The sequence below is a fragment of the Helianthus annuus genome, chromosome 3 (genome assembly GCF_002127325.2).
Source record: "Helianthus annuus cultivar XRQ/B chromosome 3, HanXRQr2.0-SUNRISE, whole genome shotgun sequence".
NCBI classification, from domain to species: Eukaryota; Viridiplantae; Streptophyta; class Magnoliopsida; order Asterales; family Asteraceae; genus Helianthus; species Helianthus annuus.
The window spans coordinates 161,175,047-161,195,920 of NC_035435.2; the positions used below are offsets into that span (position 1 = coordinate 161,175,047).

The following is a 20,874-nucleotide window of genomic DNA, read 5'->3' on the forward strand; positions in this document are numbered from 1 at the left end:
AACTTTATCTGGAACTTCGCGTGATAACCTTTGTTAAGTGACATTACCAAGGAATGTCGAATGAAATGAAATAGGGGATTTGCAAAGGTATATGACTTCTTTTGTAGTGCCAATGATTAGACAGTGTACCGATGGTTGTGAAATATTGTTCCAACGTACCTCAGCGATATTTTGATCGTTTGTAAGATCAGGTGGCAAAGTGCCGCTTTTTGATTAGGAGTTCTTTTACTGATGGAATTAGTATTGGTGTCATCGTGCTCAAATTTATATTTTTCAAAGGTCTTGCTTTGGAAGTCGAGTGTGATAACTTTGACGTCTGTGGACATATCATTTAAGTTTCATGTGTTTTCTTGTGTACTAGCACAACTTTATATGCTTCTTACTTGCGTTAATAGTTTATGGTAACGCATTGGAAATTCATATATTTTTGATGGTGTCCCAACTTAATGGGTGTCCAGTATTATTTTGTTGCACAAGTTACGAGGGAGATGATCAAACGAAAGAATGTTTGACATCGAAATTAAAGATATATGCGAGAGATTCCTGATAAAGAAATCTATATTTATTATTGCCACATATGCTTGTGCTTTATTCTTAATTGACTTTTGGAATTCCTTATAGATATATATATATCTATATTATATATTTCACATGTTGTAATATACATACCTTTCATAAGGTTAAATGTATATAATAGATTCATATTTCCAAAGCAAGTCAGATATCAGCTCATGATATTATTTAGGGAAATCTTGTCACTTGTTTGACATACTATATACCCCGTCTTATCCGGTTCGCGCCGGAGAGGTAATCTCAGTATATCCGGACAAGCTGGAGAGTCTGCTACTCTATACCCAGTTTTTGCCGGAGAAAATTTTCTATTTCCCATAAATAGTATCTTTTCAAGATTTTAAAAGTGCCTCTTTTATTAGGGCTTTTATCCAGAATTAAGGAAATTTGTATTCCCATAACATATCTTATTCTAGACCAAATAATTATTAATAAGCAAGAAGCAATTAAGTGCTATTGCCTGCTAATCGTCATTCTTATGGAATACCAATATCCATTATATTATACTTATATAAGTAATTTACCTTAAAGTTTATTTTAAGGCAAAATTCTTAAGTTCAAGTCTAAATATTATTCAGAGTACTATCAGATAATATTAAGTTTCTAATTCTCCGTTTAAACTTAGGTATTATTATAACACCTAATTGCGTAAACAAGTGGCTTAGCTTATACTAAGGCATCTTTTCTTATGTTCAAGTCTAACTCCTATCAACTGTGCTACCATTTAACAGTAATCTCCTAACTCTTTTTATTTAAGCTTAAGTATTATTATTATCATAACACTTACAGGCTTAAAGCAGTGGCTTAGCTCTGATACCACCTTCTGTCACGACCCCCGACCCCATCCTGGCCGGAATCGGAAGCCGCGAGCAGTCAAGTGGTACCGGTGATTATTTTGAAAAATATTGCAGCGGAAATTTCATCAGGACCGTGAGTTAGGAAAAATATCAGAGTTTAGAAACACCGGATTTTATTTAAATAGATGGAATAAATTCCATGTTTTACAAAGGTAGCTTTTAATATGGGATAATCCCAAAAACAATACTTCTTAAGTTGATTTAATTAATAAATTAAGCCACTTCTTGAAGTCCTTCAGTGCTGGATCCAATCCTTACTCCAATTTAATGTAATTACCTGAAACGCGTTTTAAAAAGGTTTTGTCAGCGGGAAATACTGAGTGAGTTCATTCAGGTTTTATACAAAACAGATTTGTTATAATTTACAGTATTAAGGGTGATTACAATGTTTCTGATATCAAACCAACTACCCACAGTATTTGTCACTCGACCATCCATTGGCTAGCCCATTTGTCCAATGGTGTCTGTGACTGTGGTCAGATCACCCCTTGGCCACCCGTTTGTCCAAGTGTGACGGGAAACAAGTAATGTATACAAAACCCCACATACCGGCTGTAATTGGGTGATTACATAGACTTAATCCCTGTAATTATAACTTTGGAAAATAATTTGGAGTTTTGTAAAACAGTTGATAAAAAGAGAATGACTCACTTTATAAACATGCAAGATTGAGTTAACAAGCTTCTTGATTCTACTTCTTCCGATAATTAAGCATGCACTTTATTATTCTGGATCTTCTGATGATTTAATAGTTTGTTTGATTGTGAGTGTGTAGTGGGAAGTATTTTCGGTAGTTAAACATATAGTTTAACAGAATGGAATACGTATTTGTGTAAAACCCAAATCAAACCTAACGGTAGTCACGAGATTCGAACCTTAACAAAATTTACAAAATGTAATACTTTGGATTCCGTTTATCGAAATCACAAGGTATAGTACTTTGGATTCCGTTTATCGAAATCACAAGGTATAGTACTTTGGATTCCGTTTACCGAAATTCACAAAGTACAACACTTTGGCATTCGTTCGTTGGTTCTTGAATCAATCGGACAGAACTTCGCTTTGGTGATTATTGGTTATAACACCAACGTATAGAGTAAAGAAGAAGAGAAATGAGCAAAGAAAAATGAATCCTAAGCTTCCTATTTATAGGTAGGAAGTATGCAACTTCTAGGAAGTTTCCTATAGCTTTTCTAGGAAGTTACTTATGCATCTTCTAGGAAGCTTCCTATTCACTTATATCTATCCTCTTACACCTTCTTAGCACCTTCCTTTGATATTATCTATTATATATATGTATATTTATTTATTTAGGTGTTTAATAAATCTTACTTAGCTGATTATTGAATCTTGCTTAATCTTAATTAACTGTACTTAGCTTAATTAATCTAGTTTAGCTTAATTAATCTAAATTAACTTAATTAATCTTGATTAACTAATTAATTAATCATACTTAATTTAATTAACAGATTAATTACTCTACTCAGCTAACTTAACTGCTAAGTTTATTTAACTATTAAGTATTCTAGCAGTTTCCTGATTACGAGTTCTAATTTCTAGACACAATGGAACTCGTATTAGTGTATTAACTCAATTCAACTTTAACGATAATCACGAGATAGAAACCCTCACAACGAATGACAAAGTGTGATACTTAAACATCCAGCGGATTCGCAACGAATGACAGAGTATAGCCCGAGTTCGGACAACACTCAAACATTCAAGTCGAAATCACGATGAATAACAAAGTATAACTCAATTTGAGCAGCACTCAAATAATCGTTGGATAGTTATAATCGATCGGATAAAGTATCGTACTAGTGATTAGAGTTATTACCCTAATAACGGGCAGAGTTTAGGGATTTAGAGGGTAAAATCCCGAGCTATTATTTACAAAAATAAAAGCTGACGGAAAGAAAAGAATTGAACAGCGATCGAGTTAATACCCGGTATTGTAGCAGCACCCTGCTACACTAATTAGTGATCTGTGTGTTGCAAAGTGAATAACTCGACGTCAATTTAGAAATTGAGCGTCGTTTGAACAGCAGAAATCGAATGCCAATGTCTGCTATTTATACACGAAATTTGGCAGGCTTACGGACCGTAAGCCATATCCCTTACGGTCCGTAAGGGAAGCAATCTAATTTATAGGCTGCCTAGGTTCGGGACTAGCTTTGCTGAGTTGACACTTTTCTCAAACGAATTTTAGACAGCGAGAATTGTTGATAATCGTCACTAGGGTTTACCCCCCTTGAGTTTTAGGGGCCCTGATCCTGATTCCGATTGTTCTGAAAATTTTAGGGTTTATGCAGAATCACTTGGGTGTCTTAATTAGGGTTTCCATAATAGATAATTATCATCCTAGTTATTGATTTCAGTGAGAGTTGTTACATCCTCCCCACGTTAATAAAAATCTCGTCCTCGAGATTTGGACTATGATATTTTCTTGGGGTTATGTTTCTTCTTTTAATTAAGAGAAATAATGTATCGTGGAATGGAATCAAAAGATATTTCGAGGGGTATGAATTTTGAAAATAAAAATGATTTATAGAAACAATTGGATTCAATATCTGAAATGAACTTACTTTGATCAATTGAGGAAGATTCTGAATTGATAAATATCTATTTGTGAATGGAAGTATGGAAAATGATTTGTTAATGATTATCCGAAAATCAATATCGTTTGGACAATAGAATTTAGTGTATCGTAAAATTGTACCAAGAATATGACAAATCAAACGAATGGCGTATGAATAGGGTTTAGCACAGGCTACAAATTTATTCGGATGCTACAAAGTGTTTGTAATGATTGAAAGAATTCAATGATGACCGAATAAATTTATCGTTTTCGGATTTGAGAGTTTTAAGGAGGCGAATCTGGATATTTCAAACGATAAGACATTCCGATGAAATGATATAGTTTCCAAGGTGATTATGTTCAAGCCAAAAGATATATGATCAATAGATTTTGTGAAGAACGTTTTGGAATTAATAAAATTCTTTGTCAGAAGAAAACTTACTTGATTGGTACCTAAGGAAGACTTAAGATTGACAGGTTCAAAATGAAATGAAAACATGAAAATGATTCGTCAAATATTGAATTATGATATGAGAAATGTGCTGTGATGGGTGATTTGTAAGAATACATGAAAAGACAATAAAGTTAGTGTATTTTTGTCTTTATACATAATTGTATTCAGATGATTTTAATCAAAATGTTTGATTAAAGATAGGTGATATTTTGATTTACTAAATACCTTTTCCTTTTTATGTTATCATAAAGTAGAATAATAAATAAATATAGATAGGTTTAAAATATCAAATCCGTGGTAAATTTTGATAAAATAATAATATATGTTTTATAAATAGGTTTACCCAATATTTTAGAACTTACAAGTATCATTTTTAAGTGTGTTTAACTATAAGATTTTATAATAGGGTATTTTAAATCATAAAAGTAAAATAAATGTTTATTTTAATATCAAGCATACTTAAATACTGGCTTGCGTAAATAACATTTGATATTTTAATATATATATATATATATATATATATATATATATATATTATAAAGAATATTTCTAGTTGTGAAATATTAATCAAGATGAACATTTATTTATAATATGTCTCGTTCATGAATACTTAGACAATTATTTAGATAATTTTATTCGTCCCTTTGATTGTTTTATGAAAACATGTCTTCTCTTTATAGTACAAAGTATATATGTTTCTATATATATAATATAAAAATATTTTTATATATAATTGAAATTTACTAAATAAGTATGATGACTTTTATATACATTAAATAGTTATTATCATGGTTGGATATTGGTTAGTGCTGCCTTGTTTAAGCATAGGTGGCCAGTCCATGCCTAACTAAGGCTAGTCTATCCACTACCTGTCCTTGACAATAATAATATTAACACCATTATTATTAATATTTTATTACAAATAATAATAATTACTAGTCATAAATTTAAACGAGATTAGCGCAATCTTCAAATTTGTGAAAAAGTTACTACAAGGTGTGATGTCAAGAAAATGATTTAATGAAGTTGAAGATCAACAAGCATGTTATGGTTCAAGAGAATTGAAGTGCTTGTTGGGACTATTTTGAATATGAGGGCTTCAATTTATCATATGGGACCTTGAATGGAATATGTTTTGCGAGCAAGTTCAAACAATTGAACTTGGTGTAAACAAAATGAGTTCATGTATCAATAAGAAATTTTGGATATGGTTACAACAAAAACCATGTATGCTAAAGGAAATTGAGTTTTTCAAGAAACTTATTGACTCGATATCAAAGAGTCAACGTTTTGCAATAAACGTGGTTTATAACACCAACGTATAGAGTAAAGAAGAAGAGAAATGAGCAAAGAAAAATGAATCCTAAGCTTCCTATTTATAGGTAGGAAGTATGCAACTTCTAGGAAGTTTCCTATAGCTTTTCTAGGAAGTTACTTATGCATCTTCTAGGAAGCTTCCTATTCACTTATATCTATCCTCTTACACCTTCTTAGCACCTTCCTTTGATACTATCTATTATATATATGTATATTTATTTATTTAGGTGTTTAATAAATCTTACTTAGCTGATTATTGAATCTTGCTTAATCTTAATTAACTGTACTTAGCTTAATTAATCTAGTTTAGCTTAATTAATCTAAATTAACTTAATTAATCTTGATTAACTAATTAATTAATCATACTTAATTTAATTAACAGATTAATTACTCTACTCAGCTAACTTAACTGCTAAGTTTATTTAACTATTAAGTATTCTAGCAGTTTCCTGATTACGAGTTCTAATTTCTAGACACAATGGAACTCGTATTAGTGTATTAACTCAATTCAACTTTAACGATAATCACGAGATAGAAACCCTCACAACGAATGACAAAGTGTGATACTTAAACATCCAGCGGATTCGCAACGAATGACAGAGTATAGCCCGAGTTCGGACAACACTCAAACATTTAAGTCGAAATCACGATGAATAACAAAGTATAACTCAATTTGAGCAGCACTCAAACAATCGTTGGATAGTTATAATCGATCGGATAAAGTATCGTACTAGTGATTAGAGTTATTACCCTAATAACGGGCAGAGTTTAGGGATTTAGAGGGTAAAATCCCGAGCTATTATTTACAAAAATAAAAGCTGACGGAAAGAAAAGAATTGAACAGCGATCGAGTTAATACCCGGTATTGTAGCAGCACCCTGCTACACTAATTAGTGATTTGTGTGTTGCAAAGTGAATAACTCGACGTCAATTTAGAAATTGAGCGTCGTTTGAACAGCAGAAATCGAATGCCAATGTCTGCTATTTATACACGAAATTTGGCAGGCTTACGGACCGTAAGCCATATCCCTTACGGTCCGTAAGGGAAGCAATCTAATTTATAGGCTGCCTAGGTTCGGGACTAGCTTTGCTGAGTTGACACTTTTCTCAAACGAATTTTAGACAGCGAGAATTGTTGATAATCGTCACTAGGGTTTACCCCCCTTGAGTTTTAGGGGCCCTGATCCTGATTCCGATTGTTCTGAAAATTTTAGGGTTTATGCAGAATCACTTGGGTGTCTTAATTAGGGTTTCCATAATAGATAATTATCATCCTAGTTATTGATTTCAGTGAGAGTTGTTACAGCTGCCATTGGTGCTACTTGCTCTGTGGTGTCAGTCCAACTTGGTGAGTAGATATGGTGCGGTGCAAGCCGCATCGCTGTTTGCGGTAACTGTAGACGTTCACGCGTCTTACTCTTTGATCAAGAAATACGCGAGATGCGGTGCCAAGCCGCATCGTCGTCTGTGGTGAGTGCTGCTGTTATCCAGCTTCTCTGTATTGATAGAAGTGTTAACTGGATGCGGTGCCAGGCCGCATCGCTGTGAATACTTCCGTTTTCATACACCAGATGCGGTGCCAGCCGCATTGCTATACCGTTCTCATATTCCAGGCAAGTCCTCCTCCATCGCTGGACAGATTGGACTCAACCACTGTGTCGATGCGTTCCCGCATGGACATAAGTAGGTTGTTAGCTAGTGGGGGTTTTGATAAGGGTAGTGGTCACTCGCGGTCGACGCTGACGCGAGATCTAGGACCATACCCCTTCAAGTCCCCCCAGTCTAGTGTTGCTGCCATATGCAAGTTGCATGTGGGAGGAGTACTGGACTATGGTGTTTAGAAGGTAGTCTGGAGTCCGGAGAAGATCCTAGGCCATGTAGATGGTCTTTGCTCTTTGTAAATCAAGCTGGAGATCTGGAAGGGTCATTTGATGCCTCTTCCGTACCGGTGAGAATGTTTCGTCTGATGCGAAATTCTCAGCCTCGGGTTGGGTGCCACCTGTTGGTGTGTCAAACCAACCTTGAGACCTTGTTGGGCGGATGCACAACCTTCGAACCAATCTCTGAGATGGTGGTTGAAGGTGTGCACAAACTTCGAACCAACCTTTGAGGTGGTGAATGAAGAAGAGAGTTTTCTTCTGTCATGATTAGACATCGAATGATGATCCCTTTTGTGGGGTGTTCATGTTCTTCCAATTAGCTCTCTAGTAACCGCACGTCCTTTGCGGTTACCTCGTTGCTTGACATTGTTGGCCACGGTTGTGGGAACAATGTTGGGTACTTGCGTCATTGTTGGCCATGTTTGGTCGAACAATGTGAATCTGGATAATGGTCAAATAAACATGGTCATAGGCATGGTAATGCCCACCATTGTTTATTCTATCCGTCTTACAAGTAGGGTAACAAAGTCATAAGCAGACTTGTTACCGCTGTTCGGCCGCTTGTTGTTTGACGAGATCTCGTATGATAATTGGGGATCTCGTCCGCATCTCTTCCTTAGCCACTTTCCTTCACGCTCCAATACCGAGGAATATGGTCTCAGATCTCGCGTCAGCGTCGACCGCGAGTGACCACTACCCTTATCAAAACCCCCACTAGCTAACAACCTACTTATGTCCATGCGGGAACGCATCGACACAGTGGTTGAGTCCAATCTGTCCAGTGATGGAGGAGGACTTGCCTGGAATATGAGAACGGTATAGCAATGCGGCTGGCACCGCATCTGGTGTATGAAAACGGAAGTATTCACAGCGATGCGGCCTGGCACCGCATCCAGTGAACACTTCTATCAATACAGAGAAGCTGGATAACAGCAGCAGTCACCACAGACGACGATGCGGCCTGGCACCGCATCTCGCGTATTTCTTGATCAAAGAGTAAGACGCGGGAACGTCTACAGTTACCGCAAACAGCGATGCGGCTTGCACCGCACCATGTCTACTCACCAAGTGGGACTGACACCACAGAGCAAGTTGCACCAATGGCAGCCGCCTGTCAGGACTACGTAAGCAGCAGACTGACGTGGCGTCGCCTCCCCGGCCGACATGACTGACACACCTGCAAAGGTGCAGCATGTCGTCAGTCTATCCATCGACCTCCTCCTTCACTCCTCGGCTATAAATACCAATCCCAAACCAGGTTTGAGGGATCTATTCACAACTCTCTCACTACTACTACTATCATACTTTGCTTCCCAAGCAGACTACTGATTTTCACGCCGGAGAGTGGTAACAAGGAGCACCCCCCACCCCACCCTCCTTGTTACGAGTCACGGTTTGTTTCCTTGTGCAGGAGATCGACTCACCAGTGATCCAGCCAGCGATCCTCGAGAGGAAGGGATTAACCCTTCTTGACGAGACCAGTAAGTTAACCATGCCCGGTTAACCATTGTTTCATTACCATCCTTTTAAGATTATTTGGAAAATATGTCATAATTTACTGATGTTAATAAGGACTTGTGTATTATGTTCAACATTAATTACTTTTTTCATGTTGTTTATTCGTTTTTCCTTCATTTAGTTTGAAAAGGTAAAAGGTAAGTCAAACCACACGTAAATCCAATTTACCATTCCAATTATATACTTTTATGTCCCCATCAAGGCATCAATTTGACTGCAAAGTATACATATGGACCGAAATTTATTTTCTTCTATATGTTTTAGTTTATAATTTCCTTTTCAAGCCTTCTGTTTTTTCAAAAACTAATTAGATTAATGATTTAATCATGTCTTGGATGATATTCGGGTAGACAATAAATGCACAAGTAAGAATAGTCCCAAAGATTGGTGTCATCACTAGGACCATGTAATAAGAGTTGTTTCGTGTCAAAAGGGCCGGTTTAACCCTTTTTATTAATTTTGAAAAATATAGAAATAAAGAATTGAGTTGTTACTATCTTATACACTTTAACTTGACCTTTTATAGCCGTATAATTTAAGTGACCAAATAACACTTCTTACTATTTTTCTATCTATCTCGGTGTAAATTAAAAAAAAACAAGCAACATTGAGTTATAATATGTTTTTACATCTCAAGGGTCCAAAGTCGGCAAAAGAAATACACTGAAAATGATTTTGTGTAGAGAACCTAGATGGACAAGTATTTGAAAAGTTAAGAAATATCAATTTGTCAATTAGTTACTAAAACTTTCAATTTTTTTGACTTGAAGTGTTTGTGTTTAACCTCTATGATTTTTACCGTGTTAATTTGATTTGCGAGTTTAATACTTGAATTTACGGCAGAGCCCTTCGACTTTTCTAATTTGATTTTGATATCCAACTAAGAGCATTAATTACGAGTTTGAGCCCTTTCATATTGTGTGGCCTAAAGCCCTTCTGAGATAGACTTTATCATACATAAAGTCGTTCATAATTCATCTCTCACGCTCAAGGTATTTAAAGCAGTCACGTTATCGGTTTGGTTCGCATGTTATGGGCCGACAGGCCACCAACGGTTGAACCGCTAGTTTTTTCTTGTTTTCTATTAAACGACTGAACCAGACACCAATTATTTGGTAGGACTGTTTTTTAGAGGTTCAGAAGTTGAAGACTTGAGCTGGAAGAGATCTTCGGTGGAAGAGGACCGGCGATGCTATCTCAAAATGGAAGATATCTCCGGTAATATCGGACCAGGGATGGTGTTGGCAAAACCACTCAAGCTTTTTAGGGGCTAAAAACAGATTAGCAGATAATAAAAGTTGGTGCCCTTTTTATTAAAAGTAAAATAAAGAACCACAAACCTTATCGTGTCCTAACAATTTCGAAGCACTTTCTTTATTTCATTCTCTTCTTGAACTGTCGAAATGTTGGTTGTTTAAAATAAAAGTGAATATTTAAAATTCATAATTAGATAATTGAATGGTTAAAACCATTTATGATAATGTATTACTCCTTATTCCAATTTGATATGTTGACCTAAATAATAAAAACATAATTACTTTTACCCAATAATAATATTATTATATTTGGAGAAAACAAGACAAAAAATTAGTAAATGCACACAAATCATAACCAGAAATAATTTGATGATACATCCATAGTGAATATAAGTTACTACTAAAAGATTAGTAAAAAAAAACATTTTGTCTATCTTTGATAGATGAGTCTAAAATACCAAATCAAAACACATAATTACAAATCTGGACATGATCCCATCCCAAAGAGTGAAAAATACATGATCTTTAACAAAGAAGAGGGTAAAATAGTAACTTCACCATGTAACATCTTATGATCTAATCATCTCATGATGAACCTCAGGGGTCTCCATAATACTCTCCAAAGAAGGTTTCCATCCTGCAACACTTTTCCCACTAATCCTACTCTTTTCTATCTCCCCCAACACATCTTCAAATCTTTTCCCTTGTTTGTTCTTCATTTGCATCAACAGCCACTCAAGCTCATCTTTTGTTAATACCAATTTTACCCTCATTCGACTACGTTCCATGCCGTAGTTACCCCTTACTTTTCCTGGATCTTGTTTGATATCTTCCACCTTGTCTTGTTGTAGTTGTGGCTTTTCCTCTCTTTGAATGCATGTCTCCATGTAATTCCCCATTATCAAAGATTCAAAGATTCAAAATCAAGAAAATGATATTCTTGAAATTGGAACACAACTAGCTAGCCCTTTTTGTTCTGTATTCAAGAAATTGTGTTTTTTAGGTGAAAACACACACAAAAAGTTATAATGAGCCAAGATATGTGGAGAGAGATCTGAGGAGTTGTTAAGAGTATGTCAACTAATGCATGTGGGGAACATATGGTTGTATGCAGGTGGCAAACTTAATTGCCTTTTTTAATAGGCCAATGACTTGCTAAAGGAAGGTTGATATTTTACTCCATTCTTCAAAATAACTGTTTATTATTATTTTAATATATAGCATACTGTTTGAATGTGCTCTTTTGATTATTCTTTTACTTTTTTATAGGTTTTTGTAATATAATGCATAATTGAAACACCGTCTCTAAGACTAAAGGGTATGGAGAGGATGGGTTTAGAGGGGATGAGCCGCCACGTAGGCTCGGCTTGAAGGGGATGAATCCAGGGGGTGGGGGTTGAACCCCTTTATATATATATATATATATATATATATATATATATTTCTAGCGGCTCCCTATATATATAGGGGGCTGCTAGAATGAGAACCACCCCGAGTTGTAAGAACCGCGAGAACTACACCCCACGGAGCGCCGTTCGCCGCGATTTTTTTTTTACAAGTAGATGTGTGCATTATAAACACGGCCGTAAAAAATCACGGCGAACGGCGCTCCGTGGGGTGTACTTTTTTACACCTCAAGTTTGGTGTTTTTTATTTTTTTTTCTTTTTTCTTTTTTTTTTCACCAAACTTGAGGTGTAAAAAAGTACACCCCACGTAGCGCCGTTCGCCGTGATTTTTTACGGCCGTGTTTATAATGCACACATCTACTTGTAAAAAAAAATCGCGGCGAACGGCGCTCCGTGGGGTGTAGTTCTCGCGGTTCTTACAACTCGAGGTGGTTCTCATTCTAGCGGCTCCCTATATATATATATATATATATATATATATATATATATATATATATATATATATATATATATATATATATATATATAGGAAAAGGATCATGTGAGAAGTTATAGGCTAGTTGAGAAACTTGAGAAGCATTCTGGACCACACATTTTTCTAAGCCTTTCGTAATATACACATATGTATAGGTTAAAATTGACTATATACATATGTGTATAACTCAATATACATATATGTATATAGTCAATTTTAAACTATACATATGTGTATATTACGAAAGGCTTAGAAAAATGTGTGGTCCAGAATGCTTCTCAAATTTCTCATATAGGGTGGACTTCTCTTAGGAATAGGGTAGGGATCCTAAGAGAAGTCCACCCTATATGAGAAATTTGAGAAGCATTCTGGACCACACATTTTTCTAAGCCTTTCGTAATATACACATATGTATAGTTTAAAATTGACTATATACATATATGTATATTGAGTTATACACATATGTATATAGTCAATTTTAACCTATACATATGTGTATATTACGAAAGGCTTAGAAAAATGTGTGGTCCAGAATGCTTCTCAAGTTTCTCAACTAGCCTATCACTTCTCACATGATCCTTATCCTATATATATATATATATATATATATATATATATATATATATATAGGGTAGGGATCCTAAGAGAAGTCCACCCTATATGAGAAACTTGAGAAGCATTCTGGACCACACATTTTTCTAAGCCTTTCGTAATATACACATATGTATAGTTTAAAATTGACTATATACATATATGTATATTGAGTTATACACATATGTATATAGTCAATTTTAAACTATACATATGTGTATATTACGAAAGGCTTAGAAAAATATGTGGTCCAGAATGTTTCTCAAGTTTCTCAACTAGCCTATCACTTCTCACATGATCCTTATCCTATATATATATATATATATATATATATATATATATATATATATATATATATGTATATGTATAGATGTATGTGTGTTAGGAGAGAAGAGAGAGGATGGGCTAACCCGGCTCTGGAAAGCCGCTTGAGCCGGGCCGGATATGAGGGGGGTGGTGTGGGGGACCGGCGCCGGTCCTAGCCGGGCCTCAGCCGGCCCCCATACCATTAGTCTAATCGGTCATGAAAGGGGTTCTGGGTAGAGGTATGCATGGTCCGGTTTGGTTTCTTAGGCAAAATCAAAACCGATACCAAAATGTCGGTTTTCAATTTCAGTTTTTTCGGTTTTGATTTTTACACCAGTTTGATTAGGTTTTTCAGTTATTTTAGTTTTTGGAACAAAATTATGTAAGATTCAAAAATTAAAAAGTATAATTAAAATTTAAGAATCTTTGTTTACATTTAAGTTATTATATTTAACCTTTTTAATGAATATTGTTCACATAAACCGAAATTTCTAATCTATTTTTATGTTTCTTTAAAGTTTTTATTAATACATTTTCTTTTATAATATCTCTAAAGTTTTATTAAGACATTTTCTTTTATAATACTTTGAAGATCATTTAATTTTATATTATATTTTGTTATTTATTGGAAGCAATAAATAAATCATTTCAACTGTAAATAAACATGTTAATGTATTTATCATCAATACTTAACATTTAAGAATAAAATTAATAATTTCTACTAGCATTGGTTAAATACTTAAACAACTTAAACTTAAACATAAAAAAATGAGTAAATTACAAGTTTTGTCCTTTATGTTTACATCAAATTACAGGCGTTGTCCTTTTGGCCAAAAGTTTACAGGCGGTGTCCTTAGTCTTTCAAAATCTTGCACGTTTTGTCCTTTAGGCCAAACCTGGTTTGAAATCTCAGTTAAAAACTGTCATGTGCAATGCACATGAGGGTAAAATGGTAATTTCCCTCTCAACCCTAACACTTTCCCTTCTTCAATGATTTAAAGCTGCAACAAAACCAAAATCCCCTTGTATCTCTATGGTTCATCAATTAGGCTTCTTGGGTGTTAACCCTTTTGGTGAAACCTGATTGATTTGTGTTTAGCATTGTAATAAACTGTTTGTGTCATTCCAGTGAACTGGGCTTTGGGGTTTTTGCATTAGGGAATGTTATAAACCTGGGTTACCTGTTACATCCCCAGATCTTGAATCCGATTATCCGAGGGCTATGTAGTTATGGTAAGCTCTATCAAGTAGTCAACTTTTTTTTTATCAGATTGTAAAGAACGAGTTTGATCCGAATAAAGATAATTATAATACATTGATTAATGGTCAAGAATTCGATGGTACCTTTTTTTATATATAGCAGAAAGAGGCTTGAGGCCACCTGAGAACCATCTCTTAGAACCCCTTCGTAAACAACTCTAAAACCACCTCTGTCGATCTTATTTACTGGGTGTGGGTGGTGGTTTGATGATTGTGGTGGGTAGATTGGGTGGTAGTTTTAGTGGTGATTGATGTTAGTATCGGTGGTCACCGTTCAAGCATGTGTGTGTGTGTGGTGTTTATAGCAGCGGCAGGGGAAGGGATGGGTCGTTCAAACAACTAACCTTTTTCGACAAATCAACAATATCAAACTGAAAATCTGCAATTTTTGTCTTCTTTGTTCAAACAGCAACAAACAATAACGACAGATTTGCACTTTTTCATTTTCACAACCAACAATATGCTGCAACTAAACTTCGATCTCTACAAAGACGGAGTGGTCGCCAGAGCTTTCTCTCTCTACAAATAGCTCTGATTCTCTCTCTAAATTTCAGATTTGTTTCTGAATAATGCCCTAAACTTCGATCTCTACAGCAGGTTTAAATAACTGAAGAAGAAGGGAAAGTGTAAGGGGTTGAGAGGGAAATTACCATTTTACCCTCATGTGCATTGCACATGACAAATTTTTAACTGAGATTTCTAACTAGGTTTGGTCTAAAGGACAAAACGTGCAAGATTTTGAAAGATTAAGGACACCGCCTGTAAACTTTTGGCCAAAAGGATAGCGCTTATAATTTGATGTAAACATAAAGGACAAAACTTGTAATTTACTCTAAAAAAATATATGGATTAGGCCTACTATTGTAACATATCGGTTCGGTTTTTTCAATTATAGAAAATGGTTATCCGAAAACCGAACCGAAATTTTCGCTTATTAAAAATCCAAAAACCGAACCATCAGTTTTTGTTTCAATTTGCTTTTTTCGATTATTTTGTTTTTCTGCTCACCCTTAATTCTGGTCTAGCGGAATGGCTAGTATTATAGATGTTTCGAGTGAACGACAACATAGAACCCATTATCTCAGAGCTCAAAATTTTAAAATTTGTTTTCGGATCAAGAAAGTTAGTTGGGAGTTGTCAAGCTTAAGCATTTGATTTAGTGAGTTTTTTTTTTCTACACCGTCTAATTTTGTGTACACTTTATAAAATGTTAGCTTTGTCCGATTATTATGTTAAAGTACCCGTTCGCCGGACGGGTATTAAACTAGTTATTGTAGTTTTAAGAGCTTTTGAAACAATGCACTCTCGTTGCTCTAAGACCATGTGTAGTGGTAAGTTTGTATAATGCCCCTACCATGGGGCATTATCCGACACGTGGCATCCTAGTCAGCGTTGGGGCATTATAGCAAAAGTGGCGTACTGGGGCATTATGCCAATAACCCCCATTCAATCATTTGAAAAAAAAATAAAAAAAAATAATAAAGCAAAGAGGCTAGTCAAACAATGGAGACATCCCATTGGCCACATGCCCCTTCAAGTCAAACATGGCAGGAAACATGGCAGGTTCTTGGGCGTTTTCATTATAACGCGAGCAACATTTTTTTCAAAAAATAACGCCTAATAACGCCCCGTGTAATGGGGGTGGGGGCGTTTTAGGGCGTTTTTTTTTTAAATCACGCCCCACTACGGGCGGTTTAACACTTTGAATAAGTAATCTAGCAGACTATTGAATTAGGGTGCTACTTTCTACACCCCCCTATTTACTTTTTTCACCCCCCTCCTCTCACATACTTACAGGTGGGGCCTGCATGGGACCGACAGTTTTCCTCTCACAAAGGGGAGTGTAATCAGGAAGAGGGGGGTGCGTATAGAATGATCCTTGAATTACTCACTAAAATAACGCCTTGAAGAACAGGAATATGTTCATGGTAATTAGAATCTAATACAACTCTTCACATAAAGTAATAACTTTAATTTCTTTTAATTTCAGTCATTTTCAAAGGTAAAATATTCTTAAAATGAAGTCCTGGGTTCGATTTCTACTAACTTCTAACTCTTTCGACGACCTTGTTTTCTAAAAAAAAATCAAATATATATTATTATATTTCTTAAAAAATGGTGAAGCAAATCCACTAAACCAATAATTGAATACGACGAGTCAATGACTCGTATATGATATACACACAAATGATCACAACTACCTCATATCTACTCTCTACTCGATCTACATTAGGGTCACGTATAATATTTTTTTTTTTAATTATGGGTCACGCATAAAAAAAAAATTGTAACTAAGTTAAGAGCTACTCAAATATTTATTCAGTTAATTAATATTATATCCAGCAAGACCAAGTTAAAATATTTTGCATAACAAAATCACGCTAGTTTTCTTACGTTAAATCATTGTTTCTTAAGAGTTTGATATTTGTATTATTATTTTTTCTAAATCTATGACTATTTATAGGAACATTTTAGTTTTAAGTAGAAAATTATGTAAATGTCATACATGTTTATATATTTTGCTTAAAATGTGATGAATAAGACGATTACGTAATCATCTATCTCACTCTCTTTATAACTCGGAAGCACTATGTAAGGGTGTAAACGAGCCGGGCCGAGCCCGAACTCAGTTCGCGAGTAAAACCCAAAGCTCGACTCGGCTCGAGCTATTTTGAGAACAATCTCAAACGAGCTAAAAGCTCGGATTGAGCTCGTTTCAATATTGCTTAAACGAGCCAAGGCTCGGCTCGCCAATGTTATCATCATTATTATTATATTATATATAAAAATATAAAATTTTGTTTTGGCTCGTTTTGGCTCGCAAGCCTAAACGTGCTTTGTATTTTAGGCTCAAGCTCGGGCTTGATAACAAAACGAGCTCTATTTCAGGCTCGAGCTCGGGTCGTTAAAGCTCGGCTCATTCGAGCTTTTAACCGAGCCGATAACGAGTAGCTCTCGAACCTCGGGGCTTGTTTACACCCCTAGCACTATGTATGTCATTCTTTAGTTAGACTATCGTTGCATTTGTCCCTTCTGTTACTATGTATGTTTTTTTTTTTCATATTTACTGTAGATAAACTTTGATACATACTAAAAAATAACTGCTAATATAGTTTAAATAAATATATGAATGACGTTTACATACTTGAGTTTACTATGTATAATAAATTAACGTAAAAGAAATCTGTTTATATATATAGTTTTTAATATTAAACTTTTTATATCAAAGGGTGAGTGACCAAATTGCAACCTTAATCGGTTGTGGATACATATATTTAAAAACAGAAAAATATAATAGTGATGTCACGACATGAGTTTTAGCATATCAGGAAAACAATAATATATATAGTCTTCAATGTTTGAGGGTTTTGCGTGTGAGATGTTGAATATTATGTGAGAAAAAAAAAGTTCAGTGTTGTCATAGCCCATTTTTTTTTGTCAAACAATTAATATTATAATTTTAAGATGAATTTTAATTTAACTACTTTTCTAATGCTACTTAACAATCATGAACCTCTGTGATTAATTTATTTATAGGTAAAATCAGTCTGTTTGAGTTAACTAAAGTGTTTATCTTTCATCAAAGGGTCGTTCGAACAGCTAAGAAGCTCATAAAGTTCAAGTTTTTGTTACTTATTTTTAGTAAACTGCTATTTTGGTCCCTATGGTTTGGGTAGTTTTGTCATTTTAGTCCAAATCTCAAACTTTTTAAATCTGAGTCCCTGTGGTTTGCATTTGTTGCCATTTTAGTCCAAATCTCAAAAACTCTCATTTTTTATTGTTCCAACATGTCTTTTTTGTCTTTTTGTGCAGTGATATATTTGTCCAAGTACATTTCATTAAAATATTTTCTTAATTAAAAACCCCTCAAATAAATATCCTCCGTTACACACCCTCTCTCACTCTCTGGTACCTCATCACACATCCAAACCCCCTAAACCACCCCTCCCTTTGATTTGTGTATCGGCCGACCCCCACCACCACCGTCTGGTGGTGGCACGACGAAGAAACGGAGAGAGAGAGAGTGACGGCGAAGAAAGAGAGTGACGACGATGAGAGAGAGACTGGGGCAGGGGAGACAGCGGAGCCACACCGGCGACGGCGGCGGCGACACGGTTTTTGGTCCGACGAGTTGTTTTACCGGTAACACTTCTCTCTGTTTCTCTCATCCTTTTTCATTTTTTCTGAAGATTGATTTCGGTGTTCTGCTGGATAACAGGTTAATGATGATGTTAGGCTACTGGAGGTTGAAGATGGTGGAGGTGGTTATGCACGACGGCCGGGGGGTGCTCTGGCGACCGAAGGGTTCTGATCAGATGAGGGAGAAAGGGTGTGCGACTGATGAAGGATTTTAGGGTTTTATCTTTTGACAGTTTTTGTATCGGATGCGGTTGTTTTGATGCAAAATCATATGTTTCTGGTGTGTTTTCAAGTTTTTTGTGGTAGTTTTCACTCTGTGAGGACTCAAGAAATCACAAAGCATCTCCGATTGTAGCCCACACCGTAGATCTGAAAGGTGTCGCTGGGTGTGACGGGTCATTGCAGGCGGTTAGGTTGTGACGGGTGGTTGCAGGTGCCGTCGACGGTGGGGATGGTGATGGTGCAGTGGGGGTGCGGTGTGGATGGTGGTGGTGCAGTGGGGGTGGAGAAGATGATGGTCTGGTGTGAAGAATAAGTTGGTCTGAAGAAGAAGATTATGGTATTTAATGTATTATAATAATTCCAAATTACCAAAATGTCCCTGCACAAAAAGACAAAATAGGCATGTTGGAACAGTAAAAAATGAGGGTTTTTGAATTTCGGACTCAAATGGCAATAAAAGTGAAACCACATGGATCCAGATTTAAAAAATTTGAGATTCGGTCTAAAATGACAAAACTGCCCAAACCACATAGACCAAAATTGCAGTTTACTCATTTTTTAACCTTCTTTACCCCCATAGAGATTCCGTTTGTCTAAAATGGGTACTTTTATTTTTTTTTAAAGGTCAGGTTGGTCAAAGTAACAAAATAAATTAGCTTAATTGTGGTTGTAAAATGGGTCAAAAAAATCATCATAACAATATACTCACATATCTAAAAATTCTTTACAAAGAATTTAGAACGGTTATCAATAATTAACTGGGTTAGGATTCAATTAATTTAGGAATGACACAGTAAAATAAGTTGAAAGTTGAGAGTTGTTGATGACAAATCGTTAGTTAAGAATCTTGGTAGCCAACATGTGAAACTAGGGTTATTTAAATCTAATAACCCTTAATATATTTGTAAATTTTGTAGTTTTTATTAACAAAATATGTTGTAAAAATATGTGAGCTGGATACAATTTGATTGCTTTAAGAAAACAAACTTTGCTTATGGTGCCACTAATTACTCCAGACTTTCACTTTACCCTTTTTAGATATTTTTTATGATATGCTTTCATTATTTAAATAACAACATAATTTAACTTTTATATATAATGTTGTTATTACATAGACTAACATGTTATTTAAGTACGCTTTGAATGACTTTTTGAGTTTATGATTAATTCACTTGTATCTATTTAAATTAATTTCGTTTAAATTTATCAATCAAGAGTGTTGGTTTATCAAGAGTGAATGTGAGAGAAATATACAAGTGTGTTAGAACCTAGAAGGTAAAACATAGTCCAACTGATTATTTGATTATATGATATTATCAAAATTGTGTAGGAAATAGGTTCACCTTTTGTAAAATATAATTACAAAATATATCGTAACGAGACTCTCGTTATTCTTAGGAAATATCATGGTACAATACTGGTTGCAATAACTAAATAAAAGAATATAAATATAATTATATATACCAATCTTAATTCAAGCCGCATCTCTGGTGGGTCCTTCACGCGCACTTGATAGCATCCTAGACTCGAGTATTCATCATCTTGAGTCTTGAAAAATACTCCTTGACTGCAACAAAGAGCACACTAAAACGTTGACGAATTTGGTTGAGGCACGTGTTCAACACGCTTCCCTTAAAACAGATTGCGCGCCTCTACTAAAGATGACGCGTCTGTCTCCCAGGGTACAACAGCCGAAGCAGTCTGTACTGCCGGAGATGGCTCACGGGCCCAAGGTTACATCCGGTAATTGTAGTGTTAGAACTTGTGGAAAATTATGATACAAAGGTGATGAAATCGTATAGAGAAAACATATTTCTCTAAGTACCCATCACATGGGTCTCCAAATATTTCTCCTTTCCAAGAACTCTCCATATATTCATGTATATTTCTTGTATCCCTTCTCTTGTATTTTTCTAGCATTTTTCTCTATCTCAAAATGAGGCACAAAGCCTACTATTTTTACAAGAGATGTGAGTTATGAAAAGATTCTCTTAAATGGTGATTTATTAGAGACATAAAACTCTAGTAAAGTTTCACTTAATT

General features: G+C 35.3%; 1 long non-coding RNA gene across 1 annotated transcript; it reads right to left on the reverse strand.

Annotated features, from left to right (window-relative positions):
• Nucleotides 1-10,761: 10,761 nt before the first annotated feature.
• On the reverse strand, nucleotides 10,762-15,039 carry LOC110930241. The gene is made up of 2 exons (XR_002587721.2): nucleotides 14,554-15,039; nucleotides 10,762-11,406 (listed from the first exon to the last, which is right to left on the reverse strand). It is a non-coding gene; the product is annotated as an uncharacterized LOC110930241 (long non-coding RNA).
• Nucleotides 15,040-20,874: the final 5,835 nt, after the last annotated feature.